The 26506-nt window shown below is 36.6% G+C and overlaps 1 long non-coding RNA gene across 1 annotated transcript in view; it reads left to right on the top strand.

The window, feature by feature from the left end:
• The window catches only part of LOC135205954 (uncharacterized), a 247069-nt gene that overhangs the window by 198192 nt on the left and 22371 nt on the right, over positions 1 to 26506 (top strand). Inside the window, exon 2 of the long non-coding RNA XR_010312643.1 lies at positions 1380 to 1412. This is a non-coding gene — a long non-coding RNA (uncharacterized LOC135205954). The remainder of the gene's footprint in view (positions 1 to 1379; positions 1413 to 26506) is intronic.

Here is a 26506-nt window from a genome sequence, read left to right as displayed (position 1 = left end):
GAGAGAGACAGTTGGTCTCTGAAATATAGTATTTACTCTCTACATTTTAGCGTTTTTATGGGCTCCTTTATTAAATCGATTTCTGTTTTAACAGAAAATTGAAAATATTTTTTCAACCATATATATATATATATATATATATATATATATATAATATATATATATTATATATATACTATATATATACTATATGATATATATGTATATATATATATATATAATATATATATATAATGAGAGAGAGAGAGAGAGAGAGAGAGAGAGAGAGAGATAGTTACGAATTATGCTACGAATTAGTATATTTTCATATACCTAGGTATATGAAAATATACTAATTCCGAGGTTGAGCGAATTAAAAGATATTAAAGGACATTTGTAGCTTAATGCGTATATATGAATCACGGTGATGTGATAAGACTCATATCAAGTTGAACACTTTTCTGCTGAGCGCAGATTACCCATATTTAAACCGCTTTGAAGTTTCTTTTAAGTTTCTCTGTATAAAGTTTCCAATAATGTTAAGCCGGTTTCAATCCGAGCCTTACGTAAAATAATAATATTTGAATTATTAAGATTTATTATTTTTTGGGTATAAATGAATAAGACTGATTGTTAGTGTGGCGGTTTAAAAAAAAAAAAAGAAAAAGAAAAAAGACGAATACTTAGCAAACCAATGTAGATCTCATAGTGTTACATATAGTATATGCTTAAAATAATGTTATAGATTTTTTTTTTTTATAGGAACTGGGCTCTGTTTTTCACATCTGAAATTCTTAACATTCAAAGTGTTTTTTTTCCTTTGGTAATTATGTGGAAGATAATTTTGATCATTTATCCATGTTACTGCTACTTTACTTCAATTAAGAATATGAGATAGGATGTCTTTTGTAAATTCATAAATTTCGTGTAATGTGTATTGCTGATAGAACAGCATTAAATCAATTATTTACTCAATATGATTCTTTGAATGCTTTTGATCGTTTATTTTGTAGCTGGACAAGAGAATGATTAGGTTAGCTATTGATTCAAAGTTTATTGATGATTGGTTGTGATGAAAAACTCTGGGAAAAGTTCAAGTGGTTTGGTATAGGGTGTCTCCCTTAGTACTTAAATTAAACGAAATTTGCGACGTCAAATATAGTTATTAAATAAGTCCAAAATATTATATATTTAACTTCCGTCTGTTGTGAAATTAAACACTTCCTCTCTTATGTTATTTTAGCGAGTTAATGGTTCTTTTCTTCTCGTTCCATGTGAATGTATCCACATTTTGAATAACAATATCAACAACAAAGCCCTTCACAAGAACAACAAAAGTTGTTTAGATCTTTTGTTTTGATTCTCAGGACACGAGATAAAATTGTCTTTCTTTGTTGCAGGTAAGGAGACGGTTTTCTGCCGACGTAGTGTTGGTAAGTAATCAGGAGTACCTTACATGTGTAACGTGTGTGTGTGTGTGTGTGTGTGTGTGTGTGTGTGTGGGCGCATGCTCATGTCTATTGGTTTTATTGATCCTCCGTAATTTTTATGTTAGTTTTAGAGCCTTTAGTAGATGAAACAGAAGTCGTTTTAAAATTGATCCCCTTGAAGGAAAACTCTTCATATTATGTTACTTCGTCACCTGGCCTTTACTTGTTGACGTAATTTAAGCAAGTAGGAGGAGATACTGAAAGAGCAGTAAGTAGAAATTTGTTAGTGAAAATTGTGGAGTTTTTATGGGCATAAATAATGAATCTTGTTGAAATTGGATAAGTAACGAATATTTGGTAGATTTATGAGTAGAATATAATTAATGGTGCCTTAGGTTATGGTAAATTCTTTGCTTTAGCTTGGAATATTAGTCGCTTAGTAGCACCTTTTCTATTCAAAGGTCGCCCATGAGCGACAGAACCCGAGAAATAGCAAATTTTTGCGCAATGTTCCAGAGACCAAACATAAGCACATATATACATAGAATCTACTGGTCATCCAGATACATATGTAGTATTTATTAACCACAGTGCCCTCTTAACTTCTCGATTTCTTCACGTTTCGGAAACGCTTGTCACTACAAAGTCTTAAACCAAATTAAGGAAAAAATGCACTTACGATCAGTTCCCAAGCACCCTTTCTCCACCCAATTTGGGACCAGGAGAAACAGGTAGTGGCTTCTGATGACTCAAATCCGAGCCTTAGCTCACATGAACAGGACTTGAACACGAGAGCTGTGAATTCCTGTCTAAACCAACTGAACTACAGTGACTCTAATGCTAAAGCAAGAAAGGCTAATTTTTTTAGCCATGCCGTAATTTACAAGGAGTTGAGAGATATTGCATTCTGATTAAATAATTGTCAAGCTGAAAGCTGAAAGCATATTTGTGTGATTCTTCATGTGTAAAGGTGTAAAGTTTGTGTACATACTATATATATATAATATATATATATAGATATATATATGTGTGTGTGTGTGTGTGTGTGTGTGTGTGTGTGTGTGAAGATATATGTATGTATGTATGTATGCATGCATATATGTATGTATGTATGAACTATGGAAGTACTAAGCCGTATTTCTCAAAATGTGAGGTAAATTTCCCAATGAAATACATGTTACAGGACAAAGTGTATCAAAAATATGTATGTACAAAGCGTGAGGTTTCGTCCAATTGCTGTGGACTTGTTCACACACAAAAAAGTCCACAGCAGTTGGATGAAAGCTCAATCTTTACACATACTTATTTTATGTCCTGTTACACATACTTATTTTATGTCCTGTGAATTTTACCATATATATATATCTAATACATATTACATTGAGAGAGAGAGAGAGAGAGAGAGAGAGAGAGAGAGAGAGAGAGAGAGAGAGAGAGAGAGAATGAGTATAAAGGATACAAGTGGATGACTGTCTGCGTGAAGGAAGTAATTATAATTTATTAAGGCAAAGGATAAAGGGGATGGAAAACCGAACTGGTTTCGGGTGAAACGTGACTGGCATCCATTTGCGCAGCTGGAAAAAAAACTGATAAAATCAACCATCCATAACTTTTTGATTGACGGCCATGACCTATTACCAATAATAACTCTATTTCGTCTCGACATGAACACTTTAGCACCTCCCTGTTGGGTCTCGAAACCTGTCTTTTAATTCCTCCTCCACCTTCTCCTCCTCCTCCTCTATCAGTTTTTTCTTATCTTCCTTTTATGCCATTGTGAATGACTTAATAAGACGAATTGAATGTAATTCCTGCTCTGGCTTCGCAGCTTCTTCATCTGCATTTACTTCTGTATTTCCTTCTTCGCCATCTTGTCCTCCCTCCCTTCCTCACCCCCACCCCATCCTCCGTTCATTTCCAATCAAATTTTTCTTATTCTTTAACTATTACTCGAAGATTTGAATGAAAAGAATGACTTGTCCTACTTTTAATATATACATCTGAACCACTTTATCTCAGGAGCCTTCATTCTTTATGCGCTTGGTGAGAGTAATCTATCAAACATATATCTTTATGTATACTCATTCATATATATTTATGTATACTCATTCATATGTTTATTTGTTGTCCTTTTTTTTTCAATTTGTGGTCAGATAAAAGAGGTATGCCGGAGTCACGGTTGGTATAAGATACTTAGGAACGTATAGGAAAAGGAACAGTTATCAGTTATTTATATAAATTGAGGATAACTAAGCGAGCTTTGACCATTGGATTTCAAAGTAACAGGAAAGAAAGACGATTGTTACAAAGGATGAGTAAAGAAGGAAACATGGAATTTTACGCAGAAGATGTGGAGGGATGCAGAGCAACAAACGATGCTCTAGATCAAGAGAGCCATGATTTCCACGAACGGGAAGCGGAGATGAACACACAGACCAGAGCTGAACATCAATGCAGCATCGCTAGCTAGAACTCATCGCCGCCCCTCTTATCATCCCGGGCTAAGATGGCAAAAGGGCGGGCTCGATCTGGTCTGACACGACAGGATGTAAAAGATCTCTAGGCGACACAGGAGAGTACGAGGATATAAAGAAGAGGAAACTTTATTGCCGTTCGAAATGGAAGAGCAGTGAGGGATTTGCCACCGCAAATCGCGCTCTGCTGCCATCAGCCGCCGGAGTTAACAGTAGGGACGGGAGATCTTTATGAGGGTGACGAAAGGCGTAATATGATAGACAGCGGATGTGGTCTGAGGGGAACGGGATGAAATCCCATAAAGATTAATGATGGCATTAATGAAAAGAGACGCGGCGTCAGTCGGAGGCATCGAAAGCAGTTCTTGTCTTCCAGCCAGACACATTTAGGATGATGATTTTTTGTTTTCAATCTCTGATGCGTTTTGCCGGGAGTTTGTTCGTGTGTTTGCGAATACACGTTTGCATTTTGAAGGATTAAAAAAATGAAGAAGCTTCACAAGAACGGTTAGTGAAGTTCATGGGATTCTAGTAAATAAAATGTGAATAATACTATTTAAAACGCCACAGAGACAAATGAACGTATATTTTGTCATCGATCTTGTCCGTGCCACTGTTACGGACATCGTCGTGACTGACTCCTTGTAGCATAAACATGTAAAGGTTGACGTTCTTCGTGTTTTGAATAGTTTTACTTAGCTATAGCTATTGCTTTGCTTTACTCGTCCGACTTGTAATCCATTAGTAGGCCTTTCATATAATCTATATATCTATATATATATATATATATAGATATTATATTGAATATATGTGCGTATATACGTCTATATTTGTAATGTATATAAATTATTGTAATATATATAAATATATCGACTTTCATTTTATCTATTTTAACATTGTAAATATAGCGTTTTACACATAAAGGTCCGTTCAATTTCATGTCCCTTGTAAATATTTAATCTCTGAATAAAGATAAAAAAACTGAAAACATTTGTTGCAGAGGCTCTTATGAAATACGGATAATATAAGTTAGGTTATAGATGGGATGCTGTTTCAAGATAATGTGTTTTGCATCATATCATTCAGTTCCACCGTCTTGGCCTAGTGGTGCAGTGCTCAGCTCACGTTTGATGAGTTCATGATAGATCGAGGGGCTAACAGCTTCATCCTTAAGACTTGCTGAGAAACTGGAAGGCTGTACCTTTCTGGTGCCATTCCTGACAGGGAAAATGCAAATCGTGGACTATACATACACACACACATAAATATATATATATATATATATATATATATATATATTATATATGCATATGTATATACACCTATGTGTATGTATGTATATACTATAGTATATACATGTATGAGCATGAATATATATGTACATTGATATGAGTATGTGTATATCAATCTGTCTATCTTTCTGTATATATATATACTATATATATATATTATATATATATATATATTATATATATATATATATATATGTGTATGTGTATATGTATGCTTTTATATATATATATATATTATATATATTATATATATATATATATATATTGTAAAAATTGATGGTGTTTTAACTTCACCTATCAAGTATACCTGAAGTTCTTATAAGGTTTTGTTAGAGTAATTGTTATAAAAACCAATACTAAGCCTACTGGAATTTTAAGGCAAAATACGTTTGATGTAGAAATGGTTCTCAAGCAACGATGTATATGCTTTCTTTTTTTTGACTTTCATGTTTTTTTTGTTTTTTTTTTACTTCTGTGGTGATGAGAGAAGTTACGCAGTGGGAAAGATGTGCATTTCTTTTCAATTCTTACTTTCTAATACTGAAGATCAAGATGATCACGTATATCCATTTTGTCATTACTACGTACATTAGCACAAGGCGATATATATATATATATATATATATATATATATATATATATATACATACTATACATACATACATTTGTTTTCACTCTTACAGTAGCTCAAAGCTGGATGATATATATACGTACATTTTGTCACCAACAGTAGCATTTTGTGACTTCTACAGCAGCATAAAGTTAGACGATTTTATTTATATATATATATATATATATATATATTATATATATATATATATATATATATAGATATATTAGATTATATATATATATATATATATATATATATATATATATAATATATATATATATATATATATTTAACGATTATAATGATCTGTATCTGTGATCCTATATAGTAAAGACAAAACTGAAACCTACTCAGCTTAACACTTGAACAAACCCTCCGAAACATCGGGAGTAATAAGAAGCGCACCGGGGGAAGATTCTCAACCCTCAAATAATATATTCTCGTCCGTCCAGGTGGTCTAATCCCTGCTTTTATTTCCAGGCTTGTCATTCTGCTGCCAATTCCAGCCTTTTATTTTTACCCACCGGGTCTCTCTGTCCCTTCATACCGGGAGCATTAACTTCCTCACATTAGCCTCAGCAGGTTACTGCTGTCGGTGTTAATGCATTTCTAACGATGGGTGTGTGCTATAATGAACTCGTCACAAGGTGAATGTGTTTGTGTCTGTGTCTGTGTGTGTTTCGTTGCGTTTGTCTGTATGTGTGTGCATTCTTTCGTCACAAGGTAAATGTGTTTGTGTCTGTTCGCGTGTTTCGTGGCTTTTGTCTTCATGTGTATGTGTGCGTTCCTTCGTCGTGAGGCGAATGCGTTTGTATCTGTGTTTGTGTCTGTGTGTTTCTTGGTGCTTTGTCTGTATATGTGTGTGTGCGTTCGTTCATCACAAGGCGAGTGTGCTTGTGTCTGTGTGTGTGTTTTATGGTGTTTGTCTGTATGTGTGTACGTTCGTGACACTTGTCTTTTTAATGGAACGAGATGATATTCATTAGTTCAGTCACCGAGCACTTGCTTATTATTATTATTATTATTATTATTATTATTATTATTATTATTATTATTATTATTATACCTCAGGTTTGCCCCCTCTTTTCCTCTCTTGGTCCTTGTTTTCCTCTTTCACCTTTTCCTCTCTTTCTTTTCATCCGTTCTTATATTTTTTTATATTTCTTTTTACTTGTTGTTGTTCTTAGGTAACTTGAATAGTAATGAAAATCTCTGTTTATGTGTATTAAATTGAGGCCAAGTTTTATGCTTCCTGGGTGGTCTAGGGTAAGTCAAAAACAGATACATCGCCTCTCTCTCTCTCTCTCTCTCTCTCTCTCTCTCTCTCTCTCTCTCTCTCTCTCTCTCTCTCTCACCACAGCAGCAAAATGTTAGTCAATTTTCACTTGGCTTAATTTTTCTCTATTGAACAAAAATTTATCTTGTTTTCTTTTATTATCGTAATTCCCTTTAATTAAGGCCATAATTTGCCTTTATTTCCTGAAGATTTTGTATTTTACTTGTAACTGTCTGTAGTATTATTCATCCCAAGTTAATTACCTAAACCTTTGTGGCTATCAAGAAAATTTCTCGAAGAGAAAATAGTTGATGATATGGGCATAATCTTTGTCCAGCAAAGGTTTAATGGTAGTTAATGAATATAAAGGTCAACGTTTATGCGCATGCGCGTGTGTGGTCGGGGGAAAAAAAAAACAAAACCAAAATGCACGGCTCTAATTTTGGAACTGAAGAGCTTATGTGCGGCGATAAGTTGTGCTTGTAAGGTTGTTTTAGGATTCCATTAGCGTGAGACTTTTGCTCCGAGATGTCTTGAGCGTTCAGAAGTGTCAGAGAGAGGTTAATTATTCTGCAAGCAGCGTTGTTAGGGATTGTGGCAGATATTCGCTGGGAGAGAGAAAGAGAGCGAGAGAATGATATCCGACAGTAGTTAATCGACTCGGTACTGTAATAAAACCTCACACAATAATTGTATTAATTTATTCATTGAATTGTGGATTTATTTGTTCTTCACGAATAAATGATCTCTTCTTTGTGTATTTACTGTCACCTTTGGTAACTTTGTGCAAATAGACACCACATTCTTTAGAAGCTTGTTCCATAGGAATAGGGTTCATCTTCTGAATAAAATAATAATAATAATAATAATAATAATAATAATAATTAATAATAATAATACCATAACACGTTCACAGCTGAACCAAGAAAGTAGTGCAAATTTTACAATAATATTTAAAACGGCTAAATTATGCGCAATCCTGCTTTTCATGCGTTATTAAATCTTGCCTTTCGCCATCCGTGAATGTTGTGACCCCTGGGCAACGGCCCACATCCTCTATCGGATCCTCCTCGTTCAATAACGATAATTTCATCATCTTTCTGAATTTATAAGACAAGGCAGTGAGCTCATTATAGCTCGTGTTTTCCTTGATGGCACGAGGGAATTTCCAGCACCGTCCCTCCGAGTGCCGCTCTCGTGATGGGGGGCGGAACCCGTCTTTGTATGTGTTGCATCGACACCTTGCAGACAGTTGAGTAGCTTGTAGATAGTTTATTTTATTTATATATTATTATTTTTTTTTTTTGGGGGGTGTAGTTTCAGGAAGATCAGTGGGAAATGTCAATCACATCCATGTTGAAAGCTTTAGGCCAGGAAAGGCTACTCGCGCATTTCTTTGTTATATTCGGGAAGGAAATCCATCTGGTCCATTTCTAATAGCCTTGGGCCATCGGAGGGAATTGAGGTTGCACTAGCTGGCTTTATAAGCATTGTAAAACCCCTTCCTTTTATAGCATCAGGTAAAACACCAACCTCTGTGTTTCATCTTGTCCTAAAGACCAAGTATTAACAGAACCTGCTGTAGTCTCGCTTTCAAAATAGTCACATTATATGCTTATCTACAGACTTAAATATAGTAAAATAAAACAAAATAAAATATTTCCTCGACTTCGTTACATGGCAACAGGGGTGGGGGTCTATCGCCGCCGGGCGCCTTCCTCCCCCCCCCCCCCCCCCCCTTCCACCCCACTTCATCGTCAGCTTTGCAATCCACTCGTTCTAATTACACGCCGACCAACGGCTCGTCCTCCTCCTACTCCGCCCGTTCGCCATAACGCCCACTTCACCCAGCCCTTGAATGTTAGTTTATTGCCAATTGGAATAAATGACGCGACCAGCCTCCTGTATCGCTGAGCCTCACCTGACCTTTGTCCCCCGACCTCTTGCGAGAAAATCCACTGTCGAATTCTACCTTAATATTATTCTCCTTGCGTTTTAATACATTTTTATCTATTTCTTAATTTAGTAATTTTTTTTTCTTTTGAAATGAGTGGGATCTCTCTCTTTTGTATATCACTTTACCTTCTTTTACTTCCTAATGAGCACCATATTCTTTGGAAGCACGAATTTCAAGTCAGTGGTGGGCTTGTTCGGTATGAATAGGTTTCATCTTTAAATAATAATAATAATAATAATAATAATAATAATAATAATAATAATAATAATAATACTGGGCAGACCCAGAGCCCTTTTCGACCACAGTCAAATGTTCTTGGAATATGATGATTGAGGTCCGGTTATGGAGTGGCCGGCCGCCGCTCAGCGGCACCTTCTCTTTGATGAGGTCCTCCACTCAAGTCCAAAAACGGCCCAAAGTGGCGCAGTTCGCACGAGTTTCATTATCTATAAAACGAAGGTTACTTTTGTTTGAGGCTTCGAGTTTCTGTTTAAGATTTCTGGTTTTAATTACGATTTGCTGAATTTACTCGACCGGCGTAACATTACTATTATTGACAATTAAAAGCCACAGTAGTGTTAAAATATATTATTGTACAATGCTAAAAATTATTAAAAATTAGGTTGTAAAGCTCCCTCCATTGTTTGACCATCAGTAGGACTGAAGAAGGATACGGGGCAGTATCCGAAAGTCTCTCCGAGTAATTTTTAGCATTGTACAATGATATATTTTAACACTGCTGTGGCTTTTAATTGTCAATATTATAGCCTCGTTACGGAGGTTCCTTAGTTCATTATTATTATTATTATTTTTTTTTTTTTTGCTCTATCACAGTCCTCCAATTCGACTGGGTGGTATTTTTATAGTGTGGGGTTCCGGGTTGCATCCTGCCTCCTTAGGAGTCCATCACTTTTCTTACTATGTGCGCCGTTTCTAGGATCACACTCTTCTGCATGAGTCCTGGAGCTACTTCAGCCTCTAGTTTTTCTAGATTCCTTTTCAGGGATCTTGGGATCGTGCCTAGTGCTCCTATGATTATGGGTACAATTTCCACTGGCATATCCCATATCCTTCTTATTTCTATTTTCAGATCTTGATACTTATCCATTTTTTCCCTCTCTTTCTCTTCAACTCTGGTGTCCCATGGTATTGCGACATCAATAAGTGATACTTTCTTCTTGACTTTGTCAATCAACGTCACGTCTGGTCTATTTGCACATATCACCCTATCTGTTCTGAATAACCAATAGTCCCATAATGGAATCTTTGCCTGATCATTTTCTATCACTCCCTCAGGTTGGTGCTCGCACCACTTATTAGGTAAAGGCGGTTACTTTATTCAGGTTTCTTTGGATATGTCTTCTGTAAATTGCCAAGAAAAGGGGTTAGCTTCTGTATTAATAAAAAAATCTAGAAGTAAATTTAAATCAAGCATATTTAATATATCGTCACATTTCGCTGTATATTTTTGATTTTCTTTGCTGTTTGCATATAATGCTAATGGTGTTAAAGATGGATTTAAAAATATCTTGTTTACAAGCAGTATCATATATATATATTATATATTATATATATATATATATATATATATATATATATATATATATATATATCTATATCTGCGTGTGTGTGTGCTTATGGATCCCCATTGGGAGTACTACTAAGAGCGTGCTGGAAGCGTAACATTATCAATTGTCTTCTGTTTTACTTTATTTTGTTCAAACGTCAGTACAAGGGCTGTGTAATAAACGCTGAACCTTCCAATTTCTTACCGTCTTTGGAGAAGTTTCCCAGTGAAAACGTTCAGACCCAAAGTAGAAAATGAAAATGAAAGATGAACATATATATATATAATATATATATATATATATATATATATATATATATATACATATAAAATACACACACGCACACACACACACACATATATATATTATATATATATATATATATATATTATATATATATATATATATATATATATATATATATAGTCATTATAATGTGCGTGAGCTTAGGCGAAAGTTATTGCTTGGCCAGGATATGTTTTAATCTTTCCGAAGTTGTTAAAACGGCTCTGCATTTGCATTAGCGATCCCCCTCTGACCGGCAGTGGTGTACTAATTAACCTGCGGTGTCTGTGCCCATGATGTTATTGATGGGGCAGAGCTTCTTTATGTCTTTTTCATTTCGTGCGTGCCCGGAGACCTTGCCCGACTTCCTCGGGTGGTTATGACGAATGCTACTGCTAATTTCTCTCTCTCTCTCTCTCTCTCTCTCTCTCTCTCTGCTTAATGCTCCCTTTGCCGTTAGCTAACCTTATGGACAAAGCAGATTTACTTCTTAGAACGCTACTGCTAATTCTCTCTCTGTCTGTCTGTTGAATATTGCCTTTGCCATTAACTGACTTTATCGACAAAACAGTTACTTCTTAGGACGCTACTGTTAATATTCTCTCTCTCTCTCTCTCTCTCTCTCTCTCTCTCTCTCTCTCTCTCTCTCTCTCTCCCCGAGGACAACTAATAGAAACATTTAAAATACTGAAAGACATAACAAATTTAGACTGTAACTTATTTACGTTAGACGAAAACCAGACAAGAAATAATGGATGGAAACTAGAACTGAAGAGATACAACACATCCCATTGTGGGAACTTCTTTACATGCGAGATATGTGACACGTGGAATAAACTGCCACCAGAAATTGTAAACAGCAACAGTGTGGAAGAGTTTAAAAGAAAGATAGACAAAATCATGAGGACACGTGAATGCACAGTAAAACCTGCTCCTACAGATAAGTGAGCACACGATGTCTCCTTGGATGGACTAATATGTCTTTGAGACATCCTAATCCTTATAACTCTCTCTCTCTCTCTCTCTCTCTCTCTCTCTCTGGATATTTTCTTTGCCATTAAGTAACCTTTTGGACAATGCAGAGCTACTTCATAGGACGTTACTACTAATCTCTCTCTCTCTCTCTCTCTCTCTCTCTCTCTCTCTCTCTCTCTCTCTCTCTGCTGAATGTTCCATTTGCTGTTAACTAACCTTTCGATCATAACAGAACTACCTCTTAGGACATTCAAGGCTAACATAGAGTATGTACAAGTTACGTTTCTCTTACTGATACCCTCCATCATTATCCACTTGTAACCAAATTAACTTTTCGTTCAGGGGACATTAAAAAGGACCCTAGGTGCCGAGACAGCCTTGGTTGTAAGAGTAGGATTCGGATTGGTTTGTCTTATTATTTGCTTTTATGTGCACGTTGACAAATTGGTTCTTATCTCGTAATATTTTATCTTGTTTAAATCTTGTTTTGGTAATCGGAATCTATCAAATGGTGGCTGCTTACTAAGGGTTGAGTTAAAAGTTTTCTGCAGACATTATATAGGCAATTTTTCATCTTTCTAGTGCTTGCAAAGGTTGCTGATATGAAGGTCTGTGTACCCAATTCCTTGTGCCCAGTTGCCTGTCTTCCCAACACCCAGTGCATTTACATGAAATAATTATTCACTTGTCATGCCCTGGCCGATCTAACTGTTAGCATTCGAGACAATCTTGGCAGTGGACATGGGTCCAGGCTTGTTCTAATTGATCTCGGCATTGTGTTTGCCAATGTTGATAGGGGTTTCTTCATTAAGAACTTTATAAGTTATGTAGACGGTTATGACTATCAAGGTCTAAATAATAGAATTCTTTAGAATTTGACCACCTTTATCTCCTTCCTAGGTCTTTCTCATGGGGAACAGTAGAGTTGTTGATCAAATTTCAGTGAACCTGTGTCAGACCAGTCATGTGAAACATTCCACAGCATAATGTATTTCGGGAAATTGTTGTTTTTAGTCTCCTAGGTTACTTGACTGTTCTTGAAAATTGGATATCTTAGCATCCTCATAACAACTCCCTTTTTTTCCCCTTTATGTGTTACGTTCCCCCCCCAAACCTTTTATTGCGAATTGAAATAGCTGCTATCCTCTGGGACTGGCCAGCAGGTTGTGATACTTGTGTTGTATGAGGCTTAACTCAAGAAAATCAATGCTGTAATGACATTGTACAGTGCCATCACTCACTACTTGACAATTCTGAATACTCAACTTTGGTAACAAATAAGTAACAGCTCATAAATACTGTAGTTCATAAATACTGTAAAACCTAGAAAATGATAAATTGATTGCTAAACTTCTTGTATCAACAGGTATGATGGTATTGAAACAAATTCCTCAGGTTCTGTATTTTGGTATTATCAGTCTTTATCTCCTCTCTAGGTGTCTGGGAGCTATATTGTCTTGATAAGATTATCAGAAATGCCAGTTTCCTTTTTGTTTTTTGTTTTTATTAAGGTTGTTATGATATTGATCGTAATATGTAGGCATGTTGGAACATTTCCATAAGTTTTATTTCAATATGAGAATTCTGTTATATCTTCGGTGTCTTTTTTTTTTTATATGAATAGTGCGGGCTGCTCATCTCGCAGTGTCAACAGCTATATTCTTCTGATGCTCATAAGTCACATTGCCCAGTATCAGAGGGTTTTCATTCTTTTCACTCATACTGTGGAACAGTTTTCTTGGCAGAGTATTTGACCTGTATTAAATGTGTCTGTCGTAGCTGTGATTGCTGTAGAGACGTGGTCTTTGAAAGCTTCGGTTACAATCGGTAGAATTTTTTTCTTTTTTTTTCTTTTTTTTGCGTGTTTCGTTGTAAGTGGTACGTTCAGTAGGCGCTTTTAATGTTGCGACCCTATTTGATTAACATTAGCATGACTCTGTTAAGGGTACGTCTTTGAAACTGACGGAATCCCAAAAGTTCCTTTAGGTATTGATATAAATCCTAAGGAAGTTTTTGAGGATCCTTCTAGAAATTGTTTACCATCAGGCGTCACTATTTTGGATTATTTCATTCTGGAGAACATTCAGTCGCGTTTAAGATGTTCCTCAAGGGGTGGGTTGGGGGATGGGAGGGTGTTGGTGTCTGGTCGTATATTTAAGGCCTGTTTCGTTTATTGAGTCAATTTCTTTGTAGTTGTTCAAGAAAATTGCTTCTTCATTTTATATGATTTATCTATTGTCACTCTTTGTACACAATGAATTTAATGTTATGAACATGAGTCACTGTATATATTATTTTGTTTTTGAAAAGACGAAACTGTGCCTTACTGTATTTGACAGCATGTAGACTCGTGGCCATGCCATCTAGTGAATGAGAAATCCGCACCATTTTTCAACAAAATGAATTAAGTATAAGTTTGTTTGTTACAGGATCTCTCCGTGCAAAATCCGCCGTTCAATGTGGATTATGAAACATGTCTTAATGGTGAAGTCCTCTTAAGGTACCCGTGTTTTGAATGGCTGTATTGGTTCTGTAATTCATTTATAGATCAACTTCTTGCATGTTGAAATTTCGTGTTGTAATTATTGGACGCACTATGATGTAGGAAATTAGTAGATATATAGTATAAAGCCTTCATTATTACAACAGCTTATCTGCACGATTTTGCAGATTATAAGTTATGCATGACGTCGGAAATTAGGTTAAATAGGTTAGGTTTTAGATTAGGTTGGGCTAGCCTGATTCTAACAGATATTGAGATTTATTTGAAGGAAAAAAATGAGGTCTTAGCATATATATTAATGGACATAACGCGATTTCATAGTTGCCAAGTCTCTCTCTCTCTCTCTCTCTCTCTCTCTCTCTCTCTCTCTCTCTCTCTCTCTCTCTCCGAAACGCTGTTGTTCTAACAGAGGCCACATTATGATTTGAATTCAGTAACATGAATTTCAATTAATCGTAGAATTTAAGTCTGCTTTCATTTGGCGTAATCAGCCTGTGTATCTTATGGATTATGTAAACCAAAATTAGCATTTGTTGCATGATTGAAATACTCGAATCAATTAATAGTCATGCCTTGTATTCATTACAGCCCCGAGCATTTTTCTCAATCCAAAGACACAAACCATCGAATTAGAATCAAATTTTGTATGCTTATCAGCATCGTCATTATCCCCTTCATAAATATGAAACACCTGTTGCAGTAACATGTTTACATGTTGATATCCGACCATTTTTTTTTTCTCTCCCTAATCAAGTCTATGACTTTTTTGACATATTGGGAAACCTGTCTTTTTAAAAACGGACAATTACCCGCTTCTGTATAAAGGCCTCGTTTATATTTACACACTCGAACACGGATCATGTCAGCATATTGGGGCAAAAAGGGGCCGAGGAACATGCATATAAGAGCCAAACGTACATCCATATGCATGTACATGCTAATGCCGACACACAAGCACTTAAACCGCCACACCGTAAAACGAAGCTGTTAACGAAGTAAAAAAGGAGACTACATCGTTATCGGCATTTTTTTGTATTTTAAATGATATCTTCATCATTATGCTAATGAGGCAGTAGAGATCAGTTCACCTCCTTTGGGTAGAATAGCGGAAACTGGTTCGCCTCTATGCGTCCCGAACCGAAGGGTATTTTTGGCTTCATCCTTATCATCATCATCATCTTCATCGTGAAGACGTAATCATGCATCGTACCTGCTTGCATGATGTAATTCGTGAAAAATGGCTCGGTGTTTTAACGCTTATTTTCCTTAATCTAATTGAAAGTTACCGTCACTGAGATGGATTTTTTGGGAATCCGTAATCGAAGTCGATTCCGCGATTCGTCTCATTCGGTAATTGTCGCTGCCATATGCAATAGCCCCCGATACTGAGTCTTCGAACAGCTTTATTATTGCCGGCCCTGATGCATAGTCAGAGGGGGGAGGGGACAGCCTCAATTTACATTGCAGCATCCAAATTAGCCCCACGCCATGACGTTTGGTAATTGTTGTTATTATTGTTGGAAAGTCATATCTTGCAGATTGCTGAGTATCCAGCGAAGTTGCTTCAGGCTAATTCGCTGGTTAAAATGGCCCGCGGCCTTCCTTATTTTTGTCGAGTTTTCCCTTCGATGTGGCAGATGAAAAACATGCTTGTTCGTCCCAAAATGTAAATTTATTCTTGTGCATCGCATTTCCATTGCTGAGAAAAATGTATTCTGCTATTGTCCAAGGTAAGACACGTTCAACGTTTCGGGTGTGTTGGTATATTTTACTGTGAGTGAATTATAAAAGCTGGATAGTAATGGCATCAGTTATTTATTTTATATCAGTATACAGACGATATAATTAAATTACCATACACAATGTAGAACAGGAGATAAAAAGACAGCGGTAGTGGAGAACCTCCAGTTCTGAATTTATGAGAGAAATACGGGAATCTTGAATGTTATAAATTTTTTGAGGCAGCCGCACGCAAAATCATTAGAAGGAAACGAGAAGTTATTCGAGAATCCGGAAAGGTATAAACTATATTCGTGATACGAATTGGTTTGTTATAGAACTGTATTTACGTTACAGTTAACACTATTAGTCTGTACGTGTAAGTAAATCATTGGGACTTTTCTTTTCATTTTTACACGTATGTAAAATGAACGGGGCATAGGATCAGCTCCGTGTTCGGGATTTGGTCTTGATGACAATGAGGGGAAGAACAACGGAAGCAGATTGTGGTAAATTAGTTTAGAAAACAGAAGGGTTAAGGAGATTGCAGATGGACGTAGAGTTGGAGTGCGTATTACATTCAAAATGAGACTATTATCCAGAGCTGAAACGTTTCACCTGTTTTAAAACATTGAAGCCTTAGGACAGAAGAAATAGATAGTTCAAGAGTGTATGAATTTCTTTGAGGAAATAAAGAGATGGCAGTGTAATAATATGTAATTAGTAATTGAATGGAAAGATAATAGAACGAGTAATTGCACAATTCACACTTCCAGTCTTGATTAGTGTTAGCTTTGAGGACGGAGGAGGAAGAATTGTCGGACAGGAAAGAAATTAAAATTTCAACATGAATTTTCAGACTTCGTTATGTAGCAGAGGCCAAGAAGTAACGATAAAAATTATTGAAACTTGGAACTTGAGTAATTGAAGTATTCAAGTACTCTTTGGAAATTTGCTGAAAAGGGGAACAGTAGGATAGGACGCAACCAAAAATTCCACGGAAGGCAGACCTTGTGGAAAACAACAGGTTAGGTAGAGCTATGGGTGGTAAGGTAGATGAACTTGGGAGATGACGTATCATGGGAACCGAAATCCTGATAAGTACTAGAATGTATAAAGAAGCCTCGGAATATGGAATTCTATCCGTGGTCAGTCAATCAGTCAGTCGACTGACAGGAGATGCATGGGGCGTCCATGAAATCTCTGCAGATGTCTGGGCCAAGAAGTGTTGACGTCCTTATTAGGAAACCCCCTTTTATACTCTTCGCAACATCCTTTATGTATTGTTTGTTTATTTGTATACATTTAGATCACAGCTTCCAGAATAAATAACATGATGTTTATTGCTGCAAGTGTACATTCTTTACGTTGATAGGCCTGGTTTGCTGAATTTATATACTTCAGGTGTTACCTCAATATTGTGTTCTTCTAGCGTATTGTAGCGATGATAAAAACTGCTTGTATTATCGATCTTAATAAAATTTTTTACAACCCCTTGTCGAATAAGGAGGATACGGATTATTTAAAATTAGTTTCACGCTCTTATTTATTATATGATCCTGGTCCTTATCTCAGACCTCTAGATTTCCTGCTAGTAAGTGGTCCTGCTAACAGACTAACGAGAGGGCTAATCTGTAAAATCTCCAGTCGAATCGAAGGGAGATTGTAACTCACAAATTGCCGTTTGTAACTCATCTATATCATCACAAGCATCATCACTATCATTTCCATTATTGATATTACTTTCATTGTTATTACTGCTGCTTAGTTAGACGGTTCACTTCCCTGAATCAAACGAGGACCATTTCGGCGACGAATCACATTATTTAAACAAACAGATGTCCACATTTCTATCGCGAAACGAAAGATGGTTTGTAAATGAAAATGGATGAGAATTGTCGTAAGAACACCAAGACTAATGGGACTAGCAGCATTGTCCTTTTCTAGCCCAGCCCCGAAGAAAACGGGAATAAAGAAGTGTGGAGCCTAACCGCGATGGAGGCGATCGAACCACGTATTGCAAATTCACAAAATAATTTTAAAAATTACTTTCGTGATTCAGGGTAGTTTTTGGTGGAATCCTAAAATAATTATTTATTAATCTAACAATAAAATGCTGTCCTTTGCCCCTTGCTACCCGCACCCCATTGAGGAAGATGTGATAATATTTTGTAAGTTGCCAAATCATTGACACGTTTTTTACTTCAAAAATAGAGGAAAAAGCAAAACCAAGTAAATATTCACTTAACCGTCTCCGCGGGCCTCGGCTTAATCATTTGTGTTTTACCTCCTTTTGATTTATAATCTACTGAATATTCTGCTTGAGTAATCGATTCAGATTGTAGCTCTTGTAAGATTAATGTGATATACGATCCCTCGTTCACTTCCATATTCAGTGTGAGACCGGTGAGGCTGCCTGTTAGGTAATGTGTTTGTGGCTTCGAAAGGATAGCAAAAAATCTCTCTCTCTCTCTCTCTCTCTCTCTCTCTTCTCTCTCTCTCTCTCTCTCTCTCTCTCTCTCTGCTTCAGTCAATCGCCGGTGTTTCACTTCATTCCCACCGTAGATATGTTGAATTTCTTCAATACTTTAAGGCAAAACTTGCAAAATGAATGAGAAGAGACAGGCGATCTCGAGTGATGAATGAATCATTTAATTTCTGTTCTATTCACCATTCTGTAGAGTCGTAAGGGATGTTTAGTAGATGCTTTATGATCCCTGGATTAGTTTTGGAATTGGAAGTGAAGCATTATATTACCGGGAGCAGATGCTGAACCCATGTTTGAGGAAAGATATGCGTGCACCGGCAATATTCATCTTGGTAAGCGTAAGGTTAAAACAGAACATTTACATAAAGATAACCTGTTTTTAATCGAGGATGGAGTGTAGAGGCCATTCTCTACTGGAATGCCGTCCTGATGTTTTGAATAATATTCTTTCGGTACTTTAGATCGTGAAGTCGATAAAGTTTAGATATGCTGGTGACATTTCATTTGATTCGAATTTTTTTGTTTTTGCGTTCTGGCGTCGCCAAAGATTTGTATACCGGCGTCGGGGCTTATAGAGACATTAAGGCTTATTTACGAACAGTTTTTGCGTAAATTGCTCTTGTTAGGGAAGAGCAAAGTCCTGTACTCTTACTCATCCATGTAAAAAGCGTATATTACTCTCTCTCTCTCTCTCTCTTCTCTCTCTTATATATATATATATATATATATATATATATATATATATATATATATATATTATAAAATATCTCTATATATATATACATACAGAGAAGAGAGAGAGAGGAATTTGTAAATATCGTATGTCTACAAAAGCAACGTATGAAAGCGAACATAATCTTTAAAAAAAACAACAGGTAATGATTATTAAAGTAAAAACTAATCTAAGTACGTATTATATGCAGTGATATATACGTATGTATATATATAGCTATTTGCGTATGTATTCATACATGTACATAGATTAGTTATTACTTTTATTAATTACCTGTGGCTTTTGTTACAAGATTATGTTAGCTTTCGGACACTGCCTTTGCAGGGATACAATATTTACAAATTCCTCAAGAATTTTTATCCATTACGTAAAAGTGTCTAGGTGAAAAATAATCTCATTCTGCAGACAGTTCCTCTTACACATTTCAAAGTCTTCCTGGTTTGTTGTTTACTTCCTCGTATTTGCAGCGCTCGTGCGTGCATGTGTGTTCGCATGCATGGCAATTAGAGCCATTATCCAGTGTTCCAGTCTTTGTACTCAAGTCATTAACATTTTTGAACGTCCAGGTTCCAGCCTAAAAAAATGCCCAAAGATTAAACACTGGGCAGTGATTCTGCATTCTTTAATTAAAGATGTGACGTCAGTGCACTTTTATTTGTTTAGATAAACGCTTTTCTACGGGTATGATTTCCTTCTTCGTTTGAATGCATTTTTTTCGTTTACATTAATTAGCCGCATATTATGAGACAGTTATAATTGCAGCTTCATTAAACAGTTTAATTAATTGCTCAGCGTGGGTCTGTATGGAGTCTGTACCTGTCTTCGAGGATGATAGCTCAGCTCTGCATGGGAGTGAATGGCAATATAAGAGAGAGAGAGAGAGAGAGAGAGAGAGGGAGAAATGACTGACATGCGAGACGCTCATGGCAAAAGTCCGTAAGACGATAAGGGAAGACGTGACAGGCATATGTAAGTTTGAGTGTGTTTGTGTGTGTGTGTGTGAGAGAGAGAGAGAGAGAGAGAGAGAGAGAGAGAGAGAGAGAGAGAGATGCGAGTCACATGTCTATGACTGGTGTACTAAACACAAGCTTCTTCTAAGCAAGAAACTTGGCAAGATGGGATTCCCACCAATGAAGATCGATCTTCGTGAACAGGGTTCCAAGCCCTGTTACAAAAGGAACGGATTTAGAAACGGATAGGGCTTTGTTTCCCGTTTCCTCGTAAAAGGATTCTGCAGTGAATGAAAGATATATGAAATTTATGTGAAGTAACAAATCAAATAAGCACACGGAGTCAGGAATGATTTAGGTCTTGCTGGTGGAAAATCCGTTCTGCCTCTGTTGCCGGGGGACTTGAATTGAAACATTTTGGGCAGTTCGCCTCCGGTGAGTCGTATCAGGCTGGAAAAACATTGAGGGCTAGCACCCTCACCCTAAAATTCTAGCATTACCAGAATCAGAAAGGTTAACAGACTCTGGAACAGCCACCTTTAAGGGTAGAAATTGTAGAGTGCATATATATTATATATATATATATATATATATATATATATATATATATATATATATATATATATATATATATATATATATCTGATGAAAGAAGCCCATCAGAACGCCAAAATGTAGAAAGTAAATACTATATTTCAGACCAAACTGTCTGTCTCTGATGAGAGAGACAGTTTGGTCCCTGAAATACAGTATTGTATTATTTACTTTCTACAGTTTGGCGTTTGTGTGGCTCCTTTCATTAGATTGAATTTGTTTTAACAGAATATATTTCATAGTCATATATATACATATATATATGTCATATATATATGTTGTATCATATATATATATATATATATTTGTATATATATTTATATATATATATATATATATATTTATATATATGCGCGCGCGCGCGTGTGTGTACTATATGCGAGCGCACCCTTGCGTAGACAGATAGATAGGTAGAATGTCTGCAAGAGGGGCCACACAGACAGGCACGGGATGATTAATCAAATCAGTGAATTAATGACTACACAAATACAGAAAACGCCGTTCTTTGAGCATCTTTGCCGCTGCCGCTCTCTTCTGAAACCGAACTACCTGGCAATAGCTGCACGTGCTACAAGCAAATCATTCCTGGTTTTTTTTTTTTCTCTTAAGTCCTTTTTTACTGCCTCTCGTTAAAAGCCAAGCAATAATCTTTCAGGGTCCCAGTTCCCGAGCGCTAATTTGCCCTCCCAGTTAGCCAACTATGAGTGATAACTACCTCAAGCCGCATCTTAACGAGGCAGAAATTTTTGCCGAAAACAAAGAGGCGAAATAAAAAGAATAGCTAGCGAACGAGCCAAAAAAAAAGAAAAAAGAAAAAAGGGGATAAAAAACAAGAAATACGACGACGGTGATAAAAAGTTACCGATAGCTGTCACCACCTCATAATTCGTTCTCGCCAATGCTATGGAGAGAATGTTAATGATGTGAATGAATGTTGGGAACACAAACGCGAAGGGCACTAATTTTGGCAAATATCATACGGGTAAAGAGTTCTCGTATGCATGAGAATGTTATCGTCTTTTTTTCTCTCTCTCTGAGAGAGAGAAATAGAGAGAGAGAGAATGAAAACATCAGCAGTAAATCATCTTTTAGTCTCTTTTCTGAGACTTCCACGGCCACATAAAGACACTCCGATGAGTAAAATGTGTAACTTAAAAAGTTTCCATTTTGCGTATAAGGACCAGACTATGCAAATCAAGACGAGTCTTTGGATTCAAAGGGGAGTAATTAGCCTCTTTAGGTGGATTCACTTGTGCTCAGTTTCGAAGGGAGGTCCTCCGTCCCCTTCTGAATCCATGGCCCCTGCAATTATTTTTCACCACCAAATAAATTTTGTTTATGCTTGCTAATGATACCGTAGATGTATTTGGTCGGTGTAATTATTTTATTTTTATTGATTAATTAGTTTACTTTACAGCTGCGCCTAGTGCATCCTACGATTTATGAAGGTTTATATTAAAGCCGTTTTCTCTTCAGTTAGATACGGGGTCTTAATACGCACTCCAAAGTACATGGTTAAGGAAAAAATAACATTAAACGAAAATATAAGATTTTAGAAACGCATAAAAAGATATACAATAAGGAAATAGGATTTCGATATGCAAATTATATATAGAAAGTGCAAATGAAGGTCGGTGATCAGAACTTGACTTCTTTCATGTTCAAGATTGATCCTGAAAGGAGAAATTAAGGACTTTGGATGAGTAGTATAGTAAGAGTTTTCATTAGTATCCTCCTCTTATTCATATTTGTGCGGTTTCTTCTTCGGAAGCCTTCATAGCGCGTTAGTTACTGTCTTTTTGGCTGGTTGTGTAGATTGTGTATTTTTGCTAAAAGTGTATTTTTGCTGAATAGCTGTAAAGTTAATCTTATTTATTCGTTCAATTTTGACACTAATGCTAAAGAATTACTGTATACTCATTTGGCAGTCAATATCTGACAGTAGTTTTATTTATACCGGTTATACTTTTTATTAATTACAGACACTAATTTTTTTTCTTTATACGTTTGAAAATGGAATTGTATACATAATTGAAGAACTTTCATTTCCATTCATTTCTGATGCACATATTATAAATGACATACTTGGCATTATTGCTTCCTTGTTGATTATCTACCCATGAAAAGGTTTTTTTTTTTTGGGGGGGGGGGGGCGCTTGAAAGGATGACTTGTTCTTTCCGCTGTCTGTCCGTCTGTCTGTATTTCCGGCCATCTGTAGTGTTTGGCTTACCTTGTCATTGTCATTGCAACTTATTGTTATATATTCAGTGGTTGAAGAGCTTCAGTATAATTAGGTATAGAGGTGGACTTCATGCATAGATATGTATGCCAGAGATCGTCCGTGTGTCTACCTGTCCGCACAAAAGTTACTGACAATGCAACCTTGACCATGATCTGTATGTTATTAAAGAACTGGCATCTGCAGCTGAATTTGTGTTTCACAAACTTCTTGTTGGAAAATTTACTTTTATTTTTTTATTTATTTTATTTTTTTTATCGTCTGCGACATTTTATCGTTATTGTCCCTGGTGGAACTGATATAAAATAGTTAGCAGTCACAATAAATTAACCAATCAAACAGTCCAACAACATTTCTTAAATCAGATCGAAGGTTCTTTGGAAGAAGTAGGTTGGCGCTTGGGGTCAGTTTGGGACGTATATGTCATAATACTCCTTGTGGTGCACTGTAGGCATTACTTAAGTTTCTGTGCAGTGTCCCCTCGGCCCCTAGTAGCTGCAACCTCTTTCATAGGAAAGGGATGAAGTTCACTAAATCACACTTCTGGGGCAGGCGAGTCCATCTCCGTCTGTTTTCGTTAAAGAAATAATGCCTGAGATGTCTCGAAACCTAAGTTGGAGAATGAGATAGTGTAAAGAATGAGAGTCGTTTTTCATTATCACAAAATAAATCGGGAAACTTGAATATCCAGCCCAATAAGAATGATAAACCGTTGTTATATGAGTCAGTAACTCCAGTCTTCCACCATTCATACAGACAAAGTTATTCCGGTTCTGAGAGAGAACATTAACTTTATTAAAAGTGTTCTCAATTTCCTTGGCTGACAAAATAATAAGCATATTATAAGCCTTAAAACATATTGTAGTTATTCATTTATACTTAGCTTCTTTCCTTACTCTTATGAAGAGATGAGTATCTCAACATACCTAAATATATTCGAGACCAGAAATTCCTATAAGAGTTGCTAGATAGTACAGTGATCATGCAACTGCAGTGTCGTGTGTGTAAAGAGTGTAAGTAGATTCCAAGAGTGAATTGTTTGCATTGTTTTTTCACGAAGCTGCCACGTCTGTTGCTGGAGGTGGCATATGTAGCTTGATGTGATTTCCGACTTCGTGCTATCGAGTTCTGCGAGGTCATAAGCGTATTAAATTCGATTGAGTGAACTGCTTCCACCCTTCTTCAACCATGCTATGGAATTATCACCCTGTTCCCCGTTTTCTTATGGAATACCTTCTTTTATGAGGGTATGATATTCCGTATTCCTCTCCTTATTCTTGATTTAGCTGTGACTTTGATTCGACAAGAGCGCATTTTTCGGCCTGGGGGAGAGAGAGAGAGAGAGAGAGAGAGAGAGGAGAGAGAGAGAGAGAGAGTGCGGCATTCATGATACGGTTATTTCTAAATAAGCCAAAGAAATGTCGAGAGATTCCGCCTACTAGACTTATTGTATATTCAAGATTTTCACCCCTAACGTAATTACGTTTAAGTAGTGGAAATAAACCACTGGTATCGCCAGTCGTAGAAATAACGTTCCAAATATGGCCGGGTCAAATAACACGTGCAGCTGGAGAAGCTGATCAGTAGTGCGACATAATCTTTATGACCCCTTTTTTGCGCATCACAAGAACAACGGCGTCGCCATTTCCTCGAGAGGAGCTCTTTTGCACAACAGTGAGCATGGCGGGTAACTCTTTAATCACCGCGATAATAAACATAATTATCCAGGCTGACAAACTGTAAAAAGGGGGACGACAAGCCCCGCGTACAGTGACCACTTTCCAAATTGCTTGTTTGCACACATAACAGCCTCAGTAGTTGCCTAACTGGACCCGTGTCTCGTCCAGCCCCGTCCGGCTGAATAATTCATCTCCTCATCCGTGGTGTCATATATGGACGAAATGATGACCTGGAGTCACTTTTACGACGCCCCTGTTTTTTGTCGTCGGGCCGCTCGTTATCCCTCTGCCCAGATGAAATTAAGACTCCCATAAAATATATAACTTTTAGAATAAGGATCCCTAAAAGATATACTTTTCTTTCTAGCCTGCCTTGTTTACCATTTAATTAACCCGAATTATGGCCCAAATGCCCTAAAAATCTTGGCCGCCCAAACTTCTTCCATCGCGTAGAAAACGGGCTGGGAGGGAGTTCTATAAAAGAAATGGGCAGGGTAGATGCAGGATAATAGGAAAAGATAAACGAGAGAGAGAGAAAAAAAAAAGAAAATATGCAGACTTACGAGTGATTAAACAAAACTTCCTAACCATAGTGTGCTAATCTCTCCATGCAGATGAGCGAGGCACCACAACTCTGACAAGCAAAAATGCTGCTGAAGGGTTGACTGGCACCCCGCTGAAGGGAGGGAGGCTGAGAGGGAAATGGAGGGAGGGGCTGAGAAGGAGGGAGGGAGGCTGCGGAGGAGGAAGGGAGGCTGAGGAGGAGGGAAGGTAGAGGGTAGGACGATGGTGTTGAAAATAGATCCAAGTAGTGATTGATTCAAAATGAAGATGATCAAAAGAAGGGAGTAGGAAGACGGGAGAAAATATTTCCAGCAGTAGCCTTCTGAGCGTTGTAGTGTGCTGGAGATGACTGAGTGTATGATTAGGAATGTGTCAAGGGAGGAATGCAAACATTTCTCCTGTCAGCAGACACACATTTCCAGATAACAAAGATAATGAGTACGTGTGCACACGCACTAGATGTAAAAACGTTCATAATACGCACGGGCACAGACACATATATACGATATATATCTTATATATATATATATATATATATATATATATATATATATATATAACACACATGTATATATATATATGTATATATATATACACACATTTATAATATATATATGTATATATATATATATATATATTATATATATATATATATATATATCTATATTATATATATATATATATATTTCTTTTTCACCATATGCCTTTCCGCCTTAGTGGATGATTCCAGAAGGAGTTAAGCTTTTGGTTTTAGTGATTAAGTCGTTTGGGTTGAGATCAACAGCACCTTGTCAGTTTACACTTTGGTTATAACCTCCTCAATTGTCTAACTGCCATGTACCTCATCACTGCTCACGTCAACTGAGGCACAGTGAATTTTTTAATGAAGCTTTGTGCGTGTTCATATACAATATAGAAATAAAAAGTGGAAGTAAAATTTTATTAGAAATGATCCGGACTGAAGACACTTAAATGGAAATAGTTTACTGGATAGGGAGTATGCCAATTTCAAGGCAGAGTTACAGAATCAGCGGGAAGCGTTTATTTGTACAGGAGATAGAATAGAAAGAAGAATGAAGAAATGAGAGAGTTGATGCAGACAAAAGGAAGATGGTTTCAAATGAAATTGCAGTACTAAAGAGATGAGCTTGTAGCATTATACAAAGGAATGAGTAAATATAGCACTA

Source organism: Macrobrachium nipponense, chromosome 29 (assembly GCF_015104395.2).
Source record: "Macrobrachium nipponense isolate FS-2020 chromosome 29, ASM1510439v2, whole genome shotgun sequence".
NCBI classification, from domain to species: Eukaryota; Metazoa; Arthropoda; class Malacostraca; order Decapoda; family Palaemonidae; genus Macrobrachium; species Macrobrachium nipponense.
This window is presented reverse-complemented; position numbering and strand designations above follow the sequence as displayed.